The 21,985-nt window shown below is 37.8% G+C and overlaps 1 long non-coding RNA gene across 1 annotated transcript in view; it reads left to right on the top strand.

Moving 5' to 3' along the window:
• Positions 1 to 21,511, top strand: part of LOC138739929 (uncharacterized) — a 55,120-nt gene extending 33,609 nt beyond the window's left edge. Inside the window, exon 4 of the long non-coding RNA XR_011342573.1 lies at positions 21,270 to 21,511. This is a non-coding gene — a long non-coding RNA (uncharacterized lncRNA). The remainder of the gene's footprint in view (positions 1 to 21,269) is intronic.
• Positions 21,512 to 21,985: the final 474 nt, after the last annotated feature.

The following is a 21,985-nucleotide window of genomic DNA, read 5'->3' as shown; positions in this document are numbered from 1 at the left end:
AGGTTCAATCACTAAAGCAAACAAAGCTGGTGATAAAGGACAACCTTGACGAGTTGATCGAGTTAACTTAAAAGATTCTGAAATCAAACCATTCGTCAATACTCGAGCTACCTGTTTACTATATAGAGCCCTAATCCAATCAATAAAAGAAGGACTAAACTTAAATTTCTCCAAAATTTAAACAAAAAATTCCATTCAACTCAATCAAATGCTTTTTCTGCATCTAAGTATATCACCATCAGATGATCTAAAGATTTTCGAAATCTATTAATCAAACTAATTACCTGCAAAATATTATCTGAAGCATATCTATTCTTTAAAAAACCTGTTTGATCAATATGAATCAACTGTGGTAAAAATTTAGCCAATCTATTCGCTAATATTTTAGCTATTATTTTATAATCTACATTTTACAAGGAAATTGGTCTATATGAAAATATCTTCAAAAGATCTCTATCTTTTTTAGGAATTACTGTAATTAAAGCACTACAACAAGACTCAGGTAAATCATAATATTCTCCAACTTGACGTAATATATCCCCAAACTCTGTAGATAAATCATTATTAAAAAAAATTATAAAATTCAACTGAAAATCCATCATCACCAGGCGATTTATCATTTGGCATTTCCAGCATAGCCATTTTAATTTCTGAATCAGTAAACTCCTGTATATCTCCATCCTCTCATTGTGGTAAATTCAACAGTGATTAAAAAAAAGATCAATCGATCCAGTTTCCTGTTTTCCTTCAGATGTATATAACTTTTTATAAAATGAATAAAATTCATCATTAATCTCACGAGGTTTATAAGTAATAAGAGAATTCCGTCTAACAGCATTAATAGTCCTCGATATCTGTTCTTTCTTTAATTGCCACGCAAATAACTTGTGTGCTTTCTCTCCCCATTCATAATACCGTTGTTTAGTCCTATTAATCACACATTCAAATTGATAAGATTGCAAGGTATTATATTTCAATTTCAGCCTAGATAATTCTATTTTCTGATCTTCTGTAGCATCTTTCTGAAATTCCTTTTCTAACTTATCGGTCTGTTTCTCTAATTCAAGACTGATTTAATCGATTCTTTTTTTTTATTTTAGAAGTATAACTAATTATTTGTCCTCTCAAATAGGCTTTCATAGCATCCCATAATACAAACTTACTTTGAACAGACTTAGAATTTATTTAAAAAAAAATTAATTCTGTATTTTTAAAAAAAATTGTATTAAATCTCCAACGATAAGCTATTTGAATTTTCTCAGAAGTTTCATATGCAAAATATAACAGAAAATGATCTGAAATCACCCTACTTTCATATTCCACTTGCTGCATTTTCCCTTATAAATGTGCTGATACTAAAAAGAAGTCAATCCTTGAAAACAATTCATGTCTAGATGAATAAAAGGAAAAATCTTTCTCTGTCAGATTAAGACATCTCCAAATATCTACTAAATTAAGATCTTTCATCAATGCTTGGACCTGGATTGCCATCTTGGATTTTTTAACTTTCTTCTGAGATTTATCTAATAAAGGTTCCAAAACACAATTAAAATCACCACCAACTAAAATATTATCATTAGCTTGACCCAAACATAAAAATGCATCCAAAATAAATACTTCATCATCTGCATTTGGAGCATAAATATTAAGTAAAGTCCAAAATTCACTAAAAATCTTATAATTCAATTTAAGAATACATCCTGCCTTTTCCTCCATTGATTATAATTGGAAAGATAAATTTTTATGTATCAAAATTGCTACACCTTTAGCTCTGGAATTAAATGAAGAAAAATATATATGCCCAATCCAATCACTTTTTAATTTCACACTTTCCTTCACATTCAAATGTGATTCTTGTAAAAAGGCAATATCAATTTTCATTTTCTTAATATACACCAAGACTCGCTTATGTTTAATCGGACTATTTAATCCTCGAGCATTAAAAGTAGCAAACCTCAACATCGACATATATGCTATAATAAAGAATAAATAATAAAGAAAAAAAAGAAAATCCCCCCCCCAAAAAAAAACTACCAAAAGGTAGTGGATTACCCACCAGTGGCTGATGACTAGTAAAGAACCTAGTGCAAATCTCCCCCTCCCCAGCCAAATAATCAGCAACATCCAAGTATCATAATAACAAAAGAAAAAAAATAAAATAAGAAAAATCTTCTTTTCATCCAAAAGACTCCAATCTCAAAGATCCCATTTCGGAAGGAGGTGGACTCTTTCCATTCCCATTTTTCCCATTTCTGCCATTTCTTCCATTTCCAGAACCACCAGACTTTTCTTTAGGAGATAATGGTGGGCTATGTCTTTGTCCTCTTATATCTGGCAATGTGTCAGCAAAAATCATTTCTCCACAATCATTTTCAAAAAACCGAATTTGAAAGTCTCCATAAAAGACCTTCAGCACTGTAGGGTAACGAAAAGTAGACTTATAACCCTTATGCCACAAGACTTCTTTAACGTTGAATGACATCTTGACTCAAATCAGGATTAAAAAAAAGACTCTACTATTCTGAATCAATAATGGGGTTTGTCGTTGTCTCGCATTTTGTACTGCAAGTCGAAGTATTGCTTCTCTACCCAAATAACTCAGACATCGAATTATTACCTGTCTCGGGGGTTGACCAGCTAAGGGTATTCTTATTAAAGCTCTATGGGCTCTTTCCAGTGCCAATCCCCCAGAGAAAAATTCTTGCCCTAATATTTGCAGAATCCAGTCTTTAAAAAAACGAAGAGGATCTTGTCCTTTTATACCTCCTGGCAAACCAACAATTTTCACATTATTCCTTCTTCTTTGATTTTCCAAATAATCTATTTATATTTCTAGCTCCTTCTCATGATCTCCTAATTCTATGACTGATTTTTCCACCTTAAACACTTTTTCTGTGTTAGAAGTCACTTGTTGTTTACAGTCCAAAAAAGCAGTCTGAATTTTTAAAAATTCTTCATAAGATGCATCCACACGTGTCTTAACCATATTTAATTCTAAACTTATACCAGCGTTCATTTGAACCATCTCATTCATTAGAGATGTCAACATAGGTTGAATAACTGCATTTAATTGCATACACTGTGAATCCGTAAATCTCAGCTCTGCTCTCTCTGACATGGTGGCAGAACAAGGTAACTGCAGCTCCTGGTGCAATTGAACAAAAGGCATTTTAAAAGATTTACTGCGGGTCTGGACTCCCAGCGACGGCATCCCGACTTCTTCAGGGAGTCGCCGCTGGTCTCCCCCCGCATCTTGTTGTTTTCTCATCCATTCGCGAAGAAAAATGACCTCTTCAGACTGCAATGCTGCCTGATGCATTTCCTTTTCATCCTCCACAGGTGATCTTTGGGATTTAGGCAATGAAGAAATTGAGCCTGGGGCTGTTTCAAGTTGTCTAGGCCTCAAATCTTCAGCACTTCGAAAATTTATCTTCTTTTAGACTTGAGATTTAGTCTTTTTACCATTAGTGGCCATAATAATTCCTTAATACTTTAAACAAAGGGTTAAAAAATGAGTATTTAAAAGTCTGGCCAGAGAGGTTGAGATTGCACGTCTAGACTCTATGCCATTTTGCCACACCCCCGATTATTCTGAAATCTGATGGCAGCAGGGAAGAAGTTGTCCTTGAGTGCTAATCTTTAGGCTCCTGTACTTTTATCCCAATGGTAGCAGAATGGCCTGGGTGGTTGGGGTCTTTGAGGATAGAGCTGCTTTTTTAAGATGTTGCCTCATGTAGATGTCCTCGATGGAGTGCAGTTTGGTGCCTATGATGTTGCAGGCCAGGTTAAAAACCCTCTAGAGTTTATTCTTGTCTTGAGAGTTGGTGCCTCCATAGCAGGCAGTGATGTAACCAACCAGAATGCTCTTCATGGTACACCTGTAGAAGTTTACAGGAGTCTTCAGTGACATATCGAATCCCCTCAGACACCTCACAAAGTATAGCCACTGGCAAGCCTTCTTTGTGATTGCATCAACATGGAGGCTTCAGGACAGATCTTCGGAGATGTTGACACCCAAGAGTTTGAAGTTCTTGACTCGCTCCACTACTGAGCCCTCAATGTGAACTGGGCCGTTTCTCCCTGACTTCCTCCTGAAGTCCACAATCATCTCTTTGGTTTTGCTGACATTGAGCATGTTTTTGACATTACTCCTTTCAATTAGCTGATCTATCTCCCTCCTATATGCTTCCTCATTGCAGTCTGATTTTGCAACAATTGTAGTATCATCGGCAAATTTGTAGATAGCATTGAAATAGTGCCTGGCCACCATTCATGATCACAACCATCAGGCTCCTGAATAACTCCACAACAATGCTCTCATGCTGCCCTTACTTTGTGCCAAATAATCTTTCCTTTGATTGCAACCCTATACTCTGTCATTGTTCTCTTTTCATGGCTCTAAGAATGTTGGAGACCACCTGCTAGCTTGGTCGCAGAAAAGTGCTTCTCATTTCCAAAGTACATTGTAACCAATAAATTTAAGATTAAACATAAAAAAAAAACTTGAATTACTAACTTCAATTTTGGTCACGAAAATTAGCCATTAACCATGGGACACTCTGGTTGTAGAGACCATAGTAAAATATGCAATCAATGAACATTTATGCAAATAAACCCTCAATTAAATTCTCAGGATAAAATCAAGGAATGGATCAAGTTTCATCTCTTATATTAATGCACAGTAAAATAAAATACAGTACATTTTGATTATCCGAAATGGTCAGGACTGGGCCTATGTCAGGTAAATGTTTTTTCTCGGAGATCAGGTAATTTTTTAAAAACAGCCCAGGAGCAACAGCAAATCACTTGTATCAATGTTTAAATAACAACGAACAATAAGCGAAGGGTTTTAAGCATTAAAATAATGTTTAATTCTCACCAAAAAAAATATTGGTTGCTGCCGATCATGGAGACAAACCCAATATAGCCACTGATCACCAAGACAACCCAACCACCATGCCACCCACCACTGCCACTGATCCCTGGGGAGGCTTCCCATGTCGGTGGAACACTCACTGGTGAGTCGGTGAGCTCCTCTCTCTCCAGTCACTGAGCTCCCGGTGCTGGAGTCCCAACTCTGAATCGTCCTCTAAGCCTACTTCACATTCACACAGGGGAAGTAGGCTAAAAGGAGGATTCAGAGTTGGCATTGGCATCCGGTAAGAAGGTAGGAGGGAAGGAGAGATGAGGGAATGCCACTGAATCTGAGGTCTTGCTCCTGTTCAGAAGCTTAAAGTCCTGCTCCTGCCTGGAATCCTGATGTCCCCCACCCACCTGGTGGCCCGAAGTCTCACTCCTGCCTGGGAAGCCCCTTTCCTTGATGACTCTGGGATAAGGGATTCTTCTGACCATTTATGGCAGGGAAACAGAGGTCCTCAGTTTGAGAGGGAGAGTTGGAGAGAAAAGTAATTAGGGGAAAGTAAAGAAGAAATAAAAAGAGAGAGGAGAGGAAGTTACGTGAAATGAGGACAATCGTCGTTCTAATTTCATGACAAGTGAATTTTTTTCAATCAGTTCGGCCATGAAAAAAAAGTTGATTTCTGATTTGTTTCTGATATCCTCATTTATCTGAATTTTTAAAAAAAATCATAAATGAGGATTTCGGAGATTCTGATTTCAGAGAATCAGAGTTGTTCTGAATATCCCTGCCACTTAACACAATACAATGAATGCTTCTGAAAAAGAATTGGCACTCTCTGCCCTACCTGAATCAAGGGGGCTGAGGTTTATGCTTTTAGACATTAATATCTCTAATGTCCTCTCCTGGACAAATAATTTTGTATCAACAACCAAGAAAGAGCAATGGTTCATCAGCTTCCTCAGAAACCTGACAAAATTATACCTGTCCCCTGTATCCTGAAACAACTTTTACAGGTGAACCACTGAAAATATCCAAATAGGTTGCATCACTGCAAGGTGCAAGAATTGTTCCACCCAAGACTGCAAGAAACTGCATAAAGCTCTGATCATCATTAAACACCACTTCCTCTCCACTGACTCTATCTACACTTCCTGCTGCCACAGAAGAGCACCCAACATATCATGCATTTTATGGACTTTGGGTTCCTGATCATGTATATCACCTTAAAACTTTCCTATCACATATCTTACTTTAGATAGAATCTATTTTTGCAATTTCCTGTCATATTTTATTTCTACTTCAAGCATACAAAATATAAAGTGCAACATGTCATTGAAAATTCATTTTCTGCCTTCCCATTGGATGTCTTCCCTACTGATCTTGGTGCAGTCAGTGATGAACATGGTGAAAGGTTTAACCAAGACATTGCAACCATGGAAAAGTGGTATCAGGGAATCTGGAATCCATCAATGCTGGCCGACTATTTTGGACACTGACACGAGAGGCATCAGATGCTGAGTACAAGTAAAAATCAGTGGCAAAACATTTTAGGTCAGTTGAACTAATGCTATGTGTCAGCATCATTATCTGATTAAACATGCTAAATTCAATAAAAAAAATAACTTAATGATTTTTCAACTCCCTACAGGACACAGCAAATCTGACCTCCATGTTTAGCTTGAAGTTTGTCTATCATAATCCCCATTTTTTTTTCAGGAAACAAACATTTTGAATAAAAAAACGTTGTCCAGTATGATTGCTGCTGCTCTCGGATGGCAGTATTCCATGTACATAGTGTCAATAGTGGGGAGAGATTTGCATGTGATGGGTTAAGGTTAGGATTAGGGTAATGAATTTCAAATCTTGACTACTGACTGGGTGACAAAATCACTTAGTATGCTGTGTGTCCAGTCTCTGACTAGACATCCCAACAAACAAGTTGCATCAGTCTCTCATCATATCCACAGAACATCTTTTTTTGGAATATTTTATTTAAGAATTTTAAAACCACATCCATGTATACATATTTAATAAAGCTACGAGAGAGAGAGAAAAAAATATACATGTGGCATGTATATATAAAAACATTCCACATGTGGCATATATATATATATATATATATATATAAAATCCCGCTCATCCCTCCTTTCCTTTCTCCCTCCCCCCACTCATTCACCCCCCTCCACAAAATATGTCAAAGAAAGGAGAAAAAAAAGAAAGAGTTGGGACAAGGTCGAAAAATATATAAAGTCACAATAGCAGTAATAATGGAACTGGGAGTTACCAAGAAGATGGACTTTCAGAGAGTCCTTCACATTTTCAAACCAATATGTTATAAATATTGGCTCCATGTTTTCAAAAGAAAAGTGGTAAATTTGTTACTTTTCAATGAATGAATGAAAAATTGAATGTTCCAAATAATACCCTTTTTTGTTATTATCAGGTTAAGGCTTTCTCGGTTGATAAGTTAGATCCAAAATTGGTATTATCTAGGCCGAATGAATTAGAATTCATTTCAGGGATGTATAAATTACTTCAAAAAGTAGCTCCTAAGTTATGAATTTATAAATCAAGATTAAGATGGATTAATGTTATGTATAGGCCAGTTTAATATAATTTTTTTGCATCAATTATACTTAACTCTTCAAAATTAAAAAAAAAAAATCCTCAGAACTTCTTCACGCTACAACAGGAGAAAAGGAATAATTGTCTTTCCTATGTATTTGGAATGTTCTTGTTTCATTTTGAATATATTTACCTTTGTAGGTGAATATTGCCTTCAAAATCTTTGAAACCATTGCATCGAAATGTTATTATTCTTCAAAATAAAGTGTAGAGTGTGAAGTAACTCATAGAGGAATTTCTGCTTGTTTGGTGAAGCTTTATTGTGGCAGCAGGCAACACGACCTGGGAAAAGTCTTCCAAAAGTATATGCAAAAGTAACACTATCTACAGCAGCTGCAATATTTAATTACCACAATGTTTCGAGATGTTTTAAGATGTAAAGTAGCTTTTGCTTTGTGAAATCTAAAACAGGATTTATTTTCTTAAATATTTTTTGAATTATAGCTTGAAGATTGGCCATTACATTTGGCCAGACAACCAGTCATTCCTTTTTTTGAAGGGGAATAATGACTCCTTGAAGTAAAGCCAGCCTGAAAAACACAACATTCCAGCGAGACCTAATTAGTGTGCAAGTGGTCCCAGAAATTAATGCTCAATCAACCTAAAATGGATTGAGTGTGAAATGAAAATCTTCTCAATGCTGGCATGCGATGCTGTCATCTCGTGCCGGGGATAGACTGCCTCAACCTCTAGTATTATCCCTGGCATCTGCAGATGCCAGTGTGTTGCAATCAGGCAAGTGTAGAATGGGCAATTGCATTTTGGGATAGAAATGACATCAGTTTTTGCATGAGTGCAAGAACATGAAGGAAGAAAAGATTAAAATGCCTAGGGAAAGTCGCAGTGGGAGAAAGAGAGGGGAAATAAATAGCAATAGTGGACAATTTTTAAAAAGTGTGGGGAAGTTGGTAGCGCTATGGTGCATAGTTTAATAAGACCATAGGAAAAAAGCAATGGCAGACCTGACTTCCCAGAAAGCCATGCGGCAGAGAAATGCTTCCATGAGTGCTCTGTGCATGCAGCTGTGTATACAGCCCTCTCTCTGCTGCACAGAATTCTGGGAGGGCAGTTCCACCATTGCTTTTTCCCATGATATTTACAAATTATACTCAATAGCGCTACCAATCTTTCCATGCTCTATAAATTGTGCACAATAGGGCTGTAGACACAGCTGTGTACACAGAACACTCATGGAAGGGTTTCTCTGCTGCATGGCATTCTGGGAAGTCTGGTCTGCTATTGAAGTCTGGTCTGCTATTGTTTTTTTCCCATGGTCTTTATAAATTATGCACTATATAGTGCTACCAACTTTCCCACATTGTTTAAACATTGTCTGCTATTGCTAGTTATTGCTAGTACTTTCCCACAGTCCCTTAAAGAGGCTTATATACATCAGCACAACAGCAGGGGCTGAAGGGCTCATACTGTGCTGTTCATAAATGTTATCTTTGGCTCCTAGAATGCTTCCACCAGCGTTGTCTCCACTCCATCCTCAACATTCATTGGAGCGACTTCAAGATAAGTTATCTTTGACTTGAAGGAATTTCCTAAGTTAAAACAAAATAAGGGTTTTTTTTAACACTTCAAACTGATTTATTTCATTTTGAGGTCAGTATCTTCCATTGAATGTACAATATAGTTTTTACTTCAGCACTGATCCAACTCTGCACCAAGGAAGGTGCATCTTTTCTGACTCTCGGTAAGCACTGAATTGGAATGTTATCATGGTACTCTGAATCACTAAAACTTGTAATTATGTATCATTAAAACACAAATTTTGCCTTCGATTGATAAAAGTTGGGCTCCTTTCAGTAAAATGCAACTGAAAATTTATAGATCTGGATGATACAATGGAATTGTCTCCAAAGAAGTGAAACAGTTATATAAAATCATTACACACCAATATGTCTTGAAGCCATCCTTTAAGAGAACATGTGGTTCAGTTGCAATTTGAATCTTAGGTTATATCTGGCTTGCCTATTGGCTTTTAAGGAAAACAATAGGTCCAATAAGAAGCAAATGTATTTGCTGAGTTGATTTATAGGATTAAAGTGCTGTCAGCAACTGCCAAAATATTACTTTTGAAGTCATAAGACATAGTCATGTGGGATTTGGAGAAGGTGTATGGAAAGAAACAATTAAAACAAGAGCAGGTCACAACTGACTGAATGTTAACTAATTAAAAGAAGTATAAGTGATGCATATGGAACTACATGGTTTCCATAATGTCAACAGATACCGAACAGCCTTTGGCTAATTTTAGATTTACTTTCAGAGTTCAGTATTCCAATTATTTGTCAAAGCTACAAACACTTTAAGTGTACAATGAAGAGCAATAAAGATATTATTCCAATTTCTGAATTCATCCATTATTCATTGTATAACATGTAATTGTATCTGAAAAGGTAGAGTACTTTATTCCCTTTTACCTTACTTTACATTTGTTATTACATTTCAAGTACGACTTGTTCTATTGCAGTAAATCGTACACATAATTGTTTTGTTATCATAGTTCAGTATAATTGGCCAAGTATCATTGTGTGTCTCACTGGAATCCATTGTATAAGTTTTTTCAAGAATGAGAATGTTATACTTTCAGAACAAATTAAGGACAATTATGTCTGTATAATAGCATGAAACTGACAATAGTAAATCACCAAATCATACTGTGTTTTTCCCTTGTTTACAATTTTAGCTAAATAATTCACTGATTCCCCAGAATGGGTGAACAAATGGAAGGCAAAATCTTCCAGATGTTGGGGAAGATAGTAAATTAAATATGAATTATTGCTTTTTCTGAGGTTGGGTGTAGAATGATACTTCTCATTCTGTTTATGACCTTCTGATAAATATTAAAACTTAATACAGTTCACTTCCAAAAATATAGATCATCGTAATTTTTCTTCATTACAGCATGAATTAATGTTTGGTGATTATAGCTAAGGGACTGTATATATATATCTTTCTTCTTTGGCTTGGCTTCGCGGACGAAGATTTATGGAGGGGGTAAAAGTCCACGTCAGCTGCAGGCTCGTTTGTGGCTGACAAGTCCGATGCGGGACAGGCAGACACGGTTGCAGCTGTTGCAAGGGAAAATTGGTTGGTTGGGATTGGGTGTTGGGTTTTTCCTCCTTTGCCTTTTGTCAGTGAGGTGGGCTCTGCAGTCTTCTTCAAAGGAGGTTGCTGCCCGCCAAACTGTGAGGCGCCAAGATGCACGGTTTGAGGCGATATCAGCCCACTGGCGGTGGTCAATGTGGCAGGCACCAAGAGATTTCTTTAGGCAGTCCTTGTACCTTTTCTTTGATGCACCTCTGTCACGGTGGCCAGTGGAGAGCTCGCCATATAACACGATCTTGGGAAGGCGATGGTCCTCCATTCTGGAGACGTGACCCATCCAGCGCAGCTGGATCTCCAGCAGCGTGGACTCGATGCTGTCGACCTCTGCCATCTCGAGTATATTTATATATATTTTTTTATTATTTTAAATTTGTAGCTGGAATACTAATGCCATTTTCTGAGAATGAAGAGTGATGGCATTTCAGTAGATCAATTGAATATCCTGTGAGGAGTTTAAAGAAAAATAAACTTCAGAAAACTTAAATATTCAGTTCTGGCAAAGTTTGTACCCCAATCAAAGAGAAGAAAAAAATTCTATCTCTTTCAGTGAAAATTTGTCCCCAAGGTGCCACTTGATTTTTAACAGAACTTCCAAATGTCTTCCTGGATTACTTCCTGCTTAGATGCTTTTCCAGTAGAAAGCCAACATGACAGAGTTTCCTCATGATCATTTATTTGATTTTTTTCCCATTCAAAATAGTTGCACAATATTTTGATATTCATTTTATGATGGTTTTACTTAGAAACCTCTAAAGCTGGGTTTGAAATACTCAACAGAACTTGGGGAAGTGGGGGAATCATTGTACCTCAGAACTCTCTACTAGCAGAAACTAGAAGTGAGCTCAGTGTCTTACAAACCCATTGTTTGTGTCATGATCTTGAGCAATGACATTTGCTGCACTAGGGAAAAACCTACTGCAGGTTTAAAGAGGAAGAGGAAGTGATCACAAATAAATGCATGTATAGAGTTCAAACATGGAACACTGCAGCATAGGAACAGATCCTTCAGTCCACCAATCTAAACTCCTGATGCTAATCTAAATTAATCCCATGTGCCTGCACACATTCCTATCCCTCTACCCTATGGCTGTCCAGTTGTCTGTCAAAATGGCTGAGATATCTGCTGATACTGATAAACTATATAAGCATTAGAACCAGGCATTAGACATATAGGTGATATGTCGCATCAAAGGGAGCTCTGCGCCAGCATGGTTAGCATGGCGGTTAGTGCCATGCTATTGCAACACCGGTGATTGAGACTGGAGTTCGAGTCCCACGCTGTCTGTAAGGAGTATGTATGTTCTCCCTATGAATGAGATTTCCCCGGAGGCTGTGGTTTCCTCCTACCTTCCAAAACATTCCAAGGGTGTAGGTTAATTGGGTGTAATTGGCCACCATGTGCTTGCGGGCCGAAATGGCCTGTGACTGTGCTGTATATCTAGATTTTTTTTAAAGTACAAAAAAGGGAGCAATTTCATTTTAACTTAGACTGTCTAAGATGCAGCTTGGGATTTGAATCTCGGTTATCCTCATATTTAATCTCTCCATTAGCACTTGGTTGCTAGATACCCAACTGTTGCGATGCTTCAGTGAAAGAGCAATGCTATATCCTTGGAATATTGATGTGACTTACATTTTATTAATAAAGATTTTAAATATTCAAAGATTGTCTTTTGATTCAAGATGTGCTCCCATTGTAAATGTATAACACCATAGCAACATTTGTTCATAGGCCAAAATCTAGAATTAAACTGCACTATAATGATTGAAATTGTACTTCGCTTTGTACTGGAAAACTTGCTGCATTTTATGATTAGCGATAATCTTCAACTGGGTCTTCCCTGCTCATTTGATTATGCTGAACAAAGACTTGTAACGCGTACTAGCTGCAGACCTCACTAGCTGTGAGGTTTATTTGGACTACAGCAAAAGACATAATTTTCTTATCTTGGTTGCATTTCAAATAACAGATTGCTTATGCCCTGATCTTGAACAACCTCAACTTAACACAGTGCTACTTATAGCATTAGAGAGCTGCTTGCATCAGATGAAAGAAGAAGAGTAAGTAGCCACTTGCTGGATTATGTGAGATAAAATAACAATTTGTCAGGTGCATTGCTATAAGGGAATGGATGGAATGAAAAATCTTCAAGTTTAGATATACAGCCTGGTGATAGGCCTTTATGGCCCAAGAGCCTGTGCTCCCCAAATACACCAATTAGCCTACAATCTTTGCATATTTTTGAACGGTGGGAAGAAACCGGACAACCTGGAAGAAACACATGCAGGTATAGGGAGAAGGTACAAACACCTAACAAACAGCGTTGGATTTGTACCTTTTTGCTAATGCTGGAATAGCGTTGCACTATCTACTTAATTAACAAGTACTCATCAACAGTTTTGCCGCTAATATATTTATTATTACATCTCAAACCAGCAACAACAGAAGACCCAATTTAAAAAGGTTAAATTTTAACTGTATTTAATTCATGTCTATTAACAGTATCTTGTCTTAACTAATTAACCCCACTATAAGTAGCTATAGCAAATATACAGATAAACATTATGCATGTGAAAAATCTGAACCATTACAGACTGTGTCCAATATTCAAAAGAAGAAGAAACCCTCAAAACCCTAGGTCAGTCAAGTAAGTCAGTTCAAAAGCACAGTGCACAGAATTCAATCTCAAAATTCAATGTCCAAGTTCAGTTCTTTAACTGAACTTAAGGATGTTGTATTGAACTTTGGAGAGAGCAATGACTGATGTTACATTGCAGTAAACGTATGAATCCTCACTTATGAGGCCTATACATTTCACACAGCTCTCCAACTGTCCTCTGCCACATCAACTGCCATTCTGCTGTTCCAACTGCTGTTCTCCGCTTCTCAGCTGGATACTCCCTTTGTTCTTGAAAGTTCAAAGCAATTGGTGAGTCAGCACTCAGCTGTATCACAAGTTGCACAGCGTTCATAGCAGAAATCTATCCTTTATAAAGACAGCCCACAGTCCAAAAGGTCAGTCCATGCTCCATAACACTATTCAAGTTCACGGATTACATTGATAAAGAATAAAAACTCATTATATGTTTCATCTCATTCCGTTAGAGAAAGGATTTGGTGTTATCTAATTTGTTGAGAGAAGTCAACTGCTGTTTGTAACAAGTTAGTAGAGTTGGACCAGTTACACAACTGAAGTTATCATACTGTATAACCAAGTGAAAAGTAATCATCACAGTAAAATAAAACAATCTTGTAATCAATGATGCAGCCAGGCATGTCAGTATATGTTTTATGGTCAGTTAGAATTGGGAAGGTAATCAAAATTGAGGACAGGAATATAAGTGCAAAGACATTAACAAGATGGTCAGGGTAATTGGATGAGCTCTCCAAGTGTGCGAGAGATGACATGCAAACATAGAAATGCTGGAGTAACTGAGCGGGTCTCGCAGTATTCAAGGAAGGTAAAGATATATTACCTGAGCCCTTCTTCAAAGAATGGGGAAAAGCAGACAGCATCTTAATAAAATAAATGGCGGGGCAGGAGTACATACAAATAGACAAAAGGTGATTATACCCACCTCTCCTCCTTCACTATGTTCAGGACCCCAAACAGGCATTCCAGTGAAAGCACACTTCACGTATGAATCTGCAGGGGCCATCTACTGCATCCAGTGGTCCCGTTGTGGTCTCCTCTACATCGGAGAGACTGAACATAGACTGGAAGATCATTTCATTGAGCATCTGGGTTCCGTTCACTGTAATAGCAGCCTAGTGGCCATCCATTTCAATTCTCCACCCCATTCCCTTGCCAACAAGACTGACAATGGTGCTATGCATTGCCAGGCAGAGACCTCCAACAAATCAGAGCAACAGCTGGGCACCCTCTAACCAGATGGCATTAGCTTCTCAGATTTCAGTTAGCCATCTCTCCCCCATGTGTCCTTTTCTGTAGCTCTGTCTCTCTCTCTTCCTTTTTCCCCAGCCTCTTTCACACTGCCAAGTACATATAGGTTGAACTGACCAATTTAGCGGGTCCAGAGCAGGTAATCTAGCAGTGTGAAAGGCTGCAACTTGGCAAGGAGAGTAAAAATCAACTGGACTCTGACTCTGGGTGGGGACAAATGTTGGAGCCTGTCCGAGTTAACTTGTTAATCACTGTGTGGGGCTGTGGATGGTCTAATCGAATTACCAGGTACCACTAGTGACAGCGTGTTTGTATCAGTCTGTCAGAGCATGGCCAGCAGGGCTTTTTAGCACGTACCTGTGCTTTAAATCATCACAAGATTACTTTTAATGCTAATACAGTATTATGCTATGTAAATTATTGTTATACTCTATTGTTCAGGGAATAATGATATGTTTATCTGTGGGTTCACGCTGCATTTGTCCTCTGTTTGAATAGTCTGAAGCCCATTGCAGTAGATTTTCCGATGGTCTTTTAAACATTGAGTATGTATGTCTTATTAAATGGTACACATTTTTTTCCCATGGTCTTTTATATATTGCGTGTGTATGTGTTTTATTCTCGCTGCATTTCACTGCCCTGCGAATACGTAATATGTCACTCGTGACATCACCACTGGAGACAGGAGCCCCCTTAAAATGCTGGGTTCCCGATGAACCAGGTACATCATGGTGCACTGGTAAAGACTCCCTGGGTGTAACTTGCCTGGTATGTTTACCTGCTTCCTTGGAAGGTTGTCAGTGTGAAAGGGGCTCCTCCTGTCTCCTTTATCTCAGCTCTGCATTCATAGAGGCAACTGCCCCGCCCCCCCCCCCCCCCAATCAATTCTCACATTTCATTTCTCTTGGCCTCTTCGCCATGTCCATTTATCACTTGGATCTGTGGGTCTGTATTCCGGCCCCTGCCATTTCTTTTATTCAAAGGCTACCTGATTTTTCATATACCTTGAAGAAGGACTCAGGACAGGAACATTGGTAATGTATCTTTACCTCCTATGGAAACCTGTATAACCTGCTGAGCTTCTGCAGCATTTCTGCATTTTTTCTACAAATCGCAGCATCTGCAGACTTCTATGTTTCCCTCTTGATAAAGATGACAGATCTAAATGACTGGCAGCTTTCACATTGAAGCTGCTGACTGCCAACTGCTGACTTGCCAAGACCGACCAGCGTGTAACAGCAACTTCTGGAAGCAGCTTGGACTTTGGCCAATCTCACAAAGTTATGTAAGAAGGATACATTTCATGTGTGTGTGTGTGTGTGTGTGTGTGTGTGTGTGTGTGTGTGTGTGTGTGTGTGTGTGTGTGTGTGTGTGTGTGTGTGTGTGTGTGTGTGTGTGTGTGTGTGTGTGTGTGTGTGTGTGTGTGTGTGTGTTTATAATAAACTTACTTTTGTTTAAAGTTTAACAAAAGAATGAAAGAACTAACTAATTCTCATGAACCCACAACAATTTTTTCTGGAGTTATGGTTGAATTTTGAGGCTGCATTGAAAATCAAGAGTTGATTTTACAATAGTAGACTTCATAAATACATAGATTTTAAATTGACTACTGTCCCAAAATTTTCTCAATATTATGTCCATTTCATGCCTCTCATGGGGCACAGTTTTCACTCCATTATATTCAACACCACACTGCTTTGAAAGTGACCAGCACTTTAGTAAACTACAAACTCAGATAAATGAGTTTATCCTACTTCAGGAAACTTTATTTATATTGTCCCCAATTTATACCATCCCCAAGCTAAGAATAATTGTAATGCAGCAGTCTGCTAAATTAGCTTTGATATCAACTGGCATCATCCTAAGGGCCAGTGAGAGTGATCATCTTAACATCAACAAGATTGCAAGAAATAGAGAGAATGTAACAGCATCTTAACTCCAAAAGGGGATTGTAAAAGTAAAATTCAATCATCTTTGGAAATTGTGTGGGGATTGCAAATAACATTTCCTTCTGAACAGATTGCAAATCAACCTACCACATTTTTTTTTCCATTTGTGTAATTAGTAGGTGCAACCAACATTAGCCAGTTGTTTATTGGCTACCTGTATTTTCAGTTCACCCACTATCAAGAGTAAGTATATATAAAGCCAATCTACAATTCTTGAAGGTGATGTATTGTTGCAGAAGTAGAGGACGACATTTTAATATAAGAGGACAGGCTAATATGGGAGGGAAAATAGAAGAAATTATTTGCTTGTTCTGCATTGGGGAACTTGATGAAGAACAAATGAAATATGATCTTCCAGCAAAGGAGCAAGAGGCTTCCTCACAAATATGGCACGCAAATTGTAGGACCAAATCTCTTGTCCCATATACAGTGTCACTGACATCAAACACTTCTCAATGCACATTATTCCTAATGATCACACATCAACAATTTTTTGGTCATGCCTCCAACCTAAAATTCTTATGTCCCACTGCAGCTTCATACCATTGGCCTTGTTGCAAGCTTCACATGTACTTTTTGTCATATGTGTATATGCCAATTATTTAAAAGATTGGAGTTACTGAATTTACAATTAATGTCCAACACTCACTAGCAGACCGGATGCCATGTAATGTGTTGGCAATATCATCTAATTGGCACATTTCATTCATCTCTCCAACATATTGGGGATTTGCATGGTGAACCATTAGAGATGGTGGCCAGCACTGAGAATGAAACAATAGAAGATATGCGGTGCTCTTTTACATAAATCACATCAAATTACGTCAAACTTTCCCCCTCCCCTTAATACTGACTCAGATATTAAAACTATGCATAGCAGTTAAGATGAAATATTGCATGTGGTCTGTCACCAGGCATTGATGGCCCACCTCTAAGGCTTGGGATATGGATAATAACAGTACCTATTTATTGGTTAATACCTCATTGAGGTAACTGGCAGACATGGTGAATTGGAAAGTTTTCAATGGCCTACATATTATTCTGAGGAAGGTGGGAGAATCTAGCATCACCTTTGCACTGAGTTTTGAACAGAGCTCAAAACCTCTACTTTCCCCATCCATTTGTACATTTGCAGGCCTTATAATAATTCTCAGTGCACTGATGCACAAGCAGTAGACACCGAATGACTGAGTATTGCACCCGAACTCAGGATTCAAGTTCCAACTGTTCTGTGTGGTCAACTTTCTACCAGGTCACTTTGGAAGTTTGTCATTGCATCTAGTTCTGCCCAAAGGCTTAGGCAGGAAAGTTCCTCCCTGAAAATCCTTTGTGTGATAAAGACCCACTGAAGGTTTCAAGTTCAAGTCCTCGAGTACTGAAAGCTTCTTGAGCATATCAAAGGTTTGGACTTGGAACTCAGGTGGTTAATGAATTAAACCCAAATCTGTTAGGCTGCAGAGGCTGCAGGAGCAATGGAGTCTCTGAAGAGACTCTCTTTTGCTTCCCTTTCTCTTATTATTGGGGTGCTGGGCAATGCTAATGGCAACTCTCTGTCTTTACAGTTTGCAAAAGTTCATATTTTTTATGTCTTTTACATTTTTTACAGTATTACATCACAATAAAGGAATCTTAAATCTTGAAACTTCAAGTTCAAGTTTATTATCATCTGGGTCAACATATAGAACCAGACAAAACAGCATTCCTCCAGTTCACAGGGCACATACAATACATAGCACATAATATATCACATAAACAAAAAAAATAAATATTTTAGAATAATTTACCTCAATACAAGATACCATTCATCAATCTCACAGCTTGTGGAAAGAAGCTAAATTCACTGTGCCTCAGGATCTTTCTAGAGTCAATTTTTTTTTTCCTTGATCTCTTCTGCTCATTGATCCAGTCATCCTGACTCCAAGATGTACTAAGGAATCTATATCTGGGAACAATTGGTCTGTTCCAAAATGTTAATGACGAATCAATCAATTCAGTAAGTAATTAATGCTTCATCTGTGAGGAATTCATGAATAGAGAACCCCTTTAATTAGAGTTGGAACAGGAGGGGGCAATAGTTATAAGTGGGAGCTATTGCATATGCTACAACCCTTCACTATTCCCCTCTGAACCTTCCATCAAACCGCGCTTGCATCCAGTTGGCTGGCTCACCCTGGGTATAACTATCAGTTTTTTAAAAATTATTGCAAGTGCTGAATGTAATTGTTTTTTCTTGTAATTTACTAATTGTAAATGTATACATATTTTTAGATGATAACAGAACATATTTGCCAGACACAAAGAAATCTGATTTTTTCCATCTTGGAAATTAATTTCCAAGGCCTTTGTTAGTTCCATATTCTGTTTTAGTCTTGTGATGCAGCTGGTCTTTCAAAAAATTGACTTTTATTTGTTTCTTCCTCAAATGAGCTTGGACAGCAACAATTTTTGAGTTGTATTTATTGTGAACTTGCACAATATCTTCATGAAGTTAATTCAATTATTGCTCAGCATGGCATGAGCTTTCAGACCCTAATATCTCTTTTTCTTTTTGTTAATCCTTTCACAATTATCCTACAGATTCTTTTCTTTTAAATGTTTTTGTGTTTTTTTTTGTTCTGGGGCTGCACAAGCACCTCGAAATTTGGAATGCATGGGTGCCAGTGTTTCTGTGGATAGTGTTATGGGAAGGAAGGAAGGTAGATGGGATCCCTTCCCTTTGGATGGAGAAGGAAACAAATCTCTGAGAATCAGAGCACAGATGTGCAAGCAAAGAATATTTGACATTTTAATAACGAGGCAGCCTCAGATACAACAAAACAGATCTCTGACAAATGACAGACTTTTCAGTTTAATAAAAGGTAAAGGGTTTTGCTCATCACACCGTGGCTAATGTAACAGCTACTGATGTTAATTATAAAAATTTTGGTGAGGGTAATGAAGTTAGCTCCAATAATTCCAACTGTCCTAGATCTGGATGCTGGAGATACTGAATTTCGGTAAGGTATTTCATGAAGATAATGGGGAGATAAACAAGAAAATCTGCAGAAGCTGGGATCAAGTGCAATGAATTGTGTGAGAGAAGCTCAGCAGGTCACAGAGCAGCCACAGGAATTAGCGGGTAACCAACATTTTAGCTTGGCCCTTCTTCAGGAATGTGTTGGGAAAGGCTGGAATTGAGGGCTCAGCGATGGTAATGCCTGAATTGAGAGGTATTAGATGAGGAAAGCAGGAAATGACAGGGTTCTGCATTGGGAATGCTGGAAATAAGGACAGTGAGCTAAGAATGCTGGACATGATGGGCCACCAATGGAAATGTTGGAAGTGGAGGGACCATTATGTTGGGAGTGTTCGGAATGGAGGGACCATTGTGTCGGCAGCGTTGGAACTGAAGGAGATTTGTGCTGGAAATGTTGAACTGAAGGGGTATTGTGAGGGGGCCACTGCTGGGAATGCTTGGACAAGGTCTCTATGCTAGAATTGCTGAATCAAGAGCAGCACCATTAGCGAGGTGGTTAGTGCAACACTGCTACAGTGCCAGCAATTGGAACCTGGGTTTGAATTCCATGCGGTCTTTAAAGAGTTTGTAGTTTCTCCCCATGTCTATGTGTTTTTTTTTTATTTTCCTGGGGACTCCAGTTTTCTCCCACCGTTCAAAACATACCAGAGGTTGTAGGTTGACTGGGTATAACTTGGGCAGCATGGTGTTCATGGGCCTGAAGAACCTGTGACTGTGCTGTATGTTTACATTTAAAAAAAATTAAAATAAAATTATATTGTGTTGACATCAAACATCTTGCATTTTCACTAACGAAGAACTGAGGAGGAGGAGGAGGATCTGTGCTTATGTACATTAAAGATGAAAAGAATAAAGTACCAAAGTACTAAAATAGGGATACATCCATTACTTACCTATCAATTTCCAACATCCAAAAGAAATTTACCCATGCAAAACTCATGATGTAATAGTCTATTTTATCCTATATAAAAGGTAGAGACAGATGAAAACAATGTTACAATATCAGAATGCAGCTGTAGGCAAATGGACAAGTACTTCAACTACCAGCACTGTTCTGAATGGAAATATATTCAGTATTTTGCAACCAAATTAGTTGGCCGAAACAGTTAAATAAAATACCAAATTATCCATCAAAAGCATCCAACATTAGGGCAATGTTGACAGCAATAGTGAATTGACATGATGCTTTTTAAAAAAAAATCAGAAGCAAAAAAGCTTATAATGGGCTTTTTCAACAACTGGAATGTCATAGCACTTTAGAAATGCAAACGAAAAATATTAGAATACATTTCAGCTTATGTAAAAATCAAAAGGTATATTGATGTTAGTTGATCTCCAACAAGCTGACTAGGGTTATGGGGGATTTTGGGTCTAGTTCATGTCTTGTTCTTTAGCAGATGGAATTTAACGTGGTTGCTGCAAAGACTTTGTTGGCAGGTATGTGCACTTGGTAGATTTGAAATAAATGAATAAAGTTCTTAAAGTCTTGGCCTGTACTTTTTCTTGCATGTTGCAATGTAACAAGTAATACTAAGGGAAGTTGGATTCTGTGAAAACTTTACTATCAGATCAAATGATTTTAGTTAAAAATATATTACAGCTCTTTATGCACGTAGGTGAGACACCACCATTGTGGATACAGGTGATTTGGGATTTACTTGAAGTGATTGACATATTTTGACAAGACTTTAAAGAGATCTCAAGTTGAAAATAATATTTTTTTTAAAATTTAATTTAAATTTGAGATACAGCACAGTAACATGCCCTTCTGACCTACTAACCCCATTTGTCTTTAGAATGTGGGAGGAAACGAGAGCACCAGGAGGAAGAAAGACACGAGAAGACATAAACTCTTTACAGACAATATCAAGTTCAAATCTGGGTCACTGGCCTTCTATTAACATTGTGCTAACTGCTATGCTATGCATTTCTCAGCCAGGGAAAACAAAATCATAAATGAGAATGCTTAAGCAGTCAAAGTTTCATTGGAATATCTTTTGACTCTTCACGAACAAAAGCAAGATTTGCAGTCCCATGCCCTGACCAAAATTGAAAAGTTATCTGTCAAAGGAAAAAAAATGTGGTCATATTAAACTATAGAGTCATAAAAAAAGTACTCTATAGATTGTGTACAGGTAGTGTAAATCTGTCAGAATGTGATTGAACATTTGAAGCATCACTTAAGTCCAAGGTCTGATACAACCGTCAAAGGTTTATCATTAGTGGAGGGAAGTTATGCATGTATATTCTACTCAACCGCTCCACAGAACAAAGGAAAAAAGATTTATGCATATCTTTTATTCAGACCTCCCTTGGCAGGCTACAGACTAATAATATTAACAACTCATTATGAGCATTACATTTATATCCAACCAGGTGGGTAGTAGGGTATAAGGGGGAATTTTAACTGCCTTAAGGACAAATGATAGCTCTTGATCATCTCATGACGCTTACCAGGTCATTGTCCCTGAGTCAGAACAATAGCCCTAATCAAATGGAACTGCCTCTGTTC

Source organism: Narcine bancroftii, chromosome 7 (assembly GCF_036971445.1).
Source record: "Narcine bancroftii isolate sNarBan1 chromosome 7, sNarBan1.hap1, whole genome shotgun sequence".
Taxonomy (NCBI): domain Eukaryota; kingdom Metazoa; phylum Chordata; class Chondrichthyes; order Torpediniformes; family Narcinidae; genus Narcine; species Narcine bancroftii.
The sequence above is the reverse complement of the archived record's forward strand: the minus strand, read 5'-3'. Positions and strand labels throughout refer to the sequence as shown.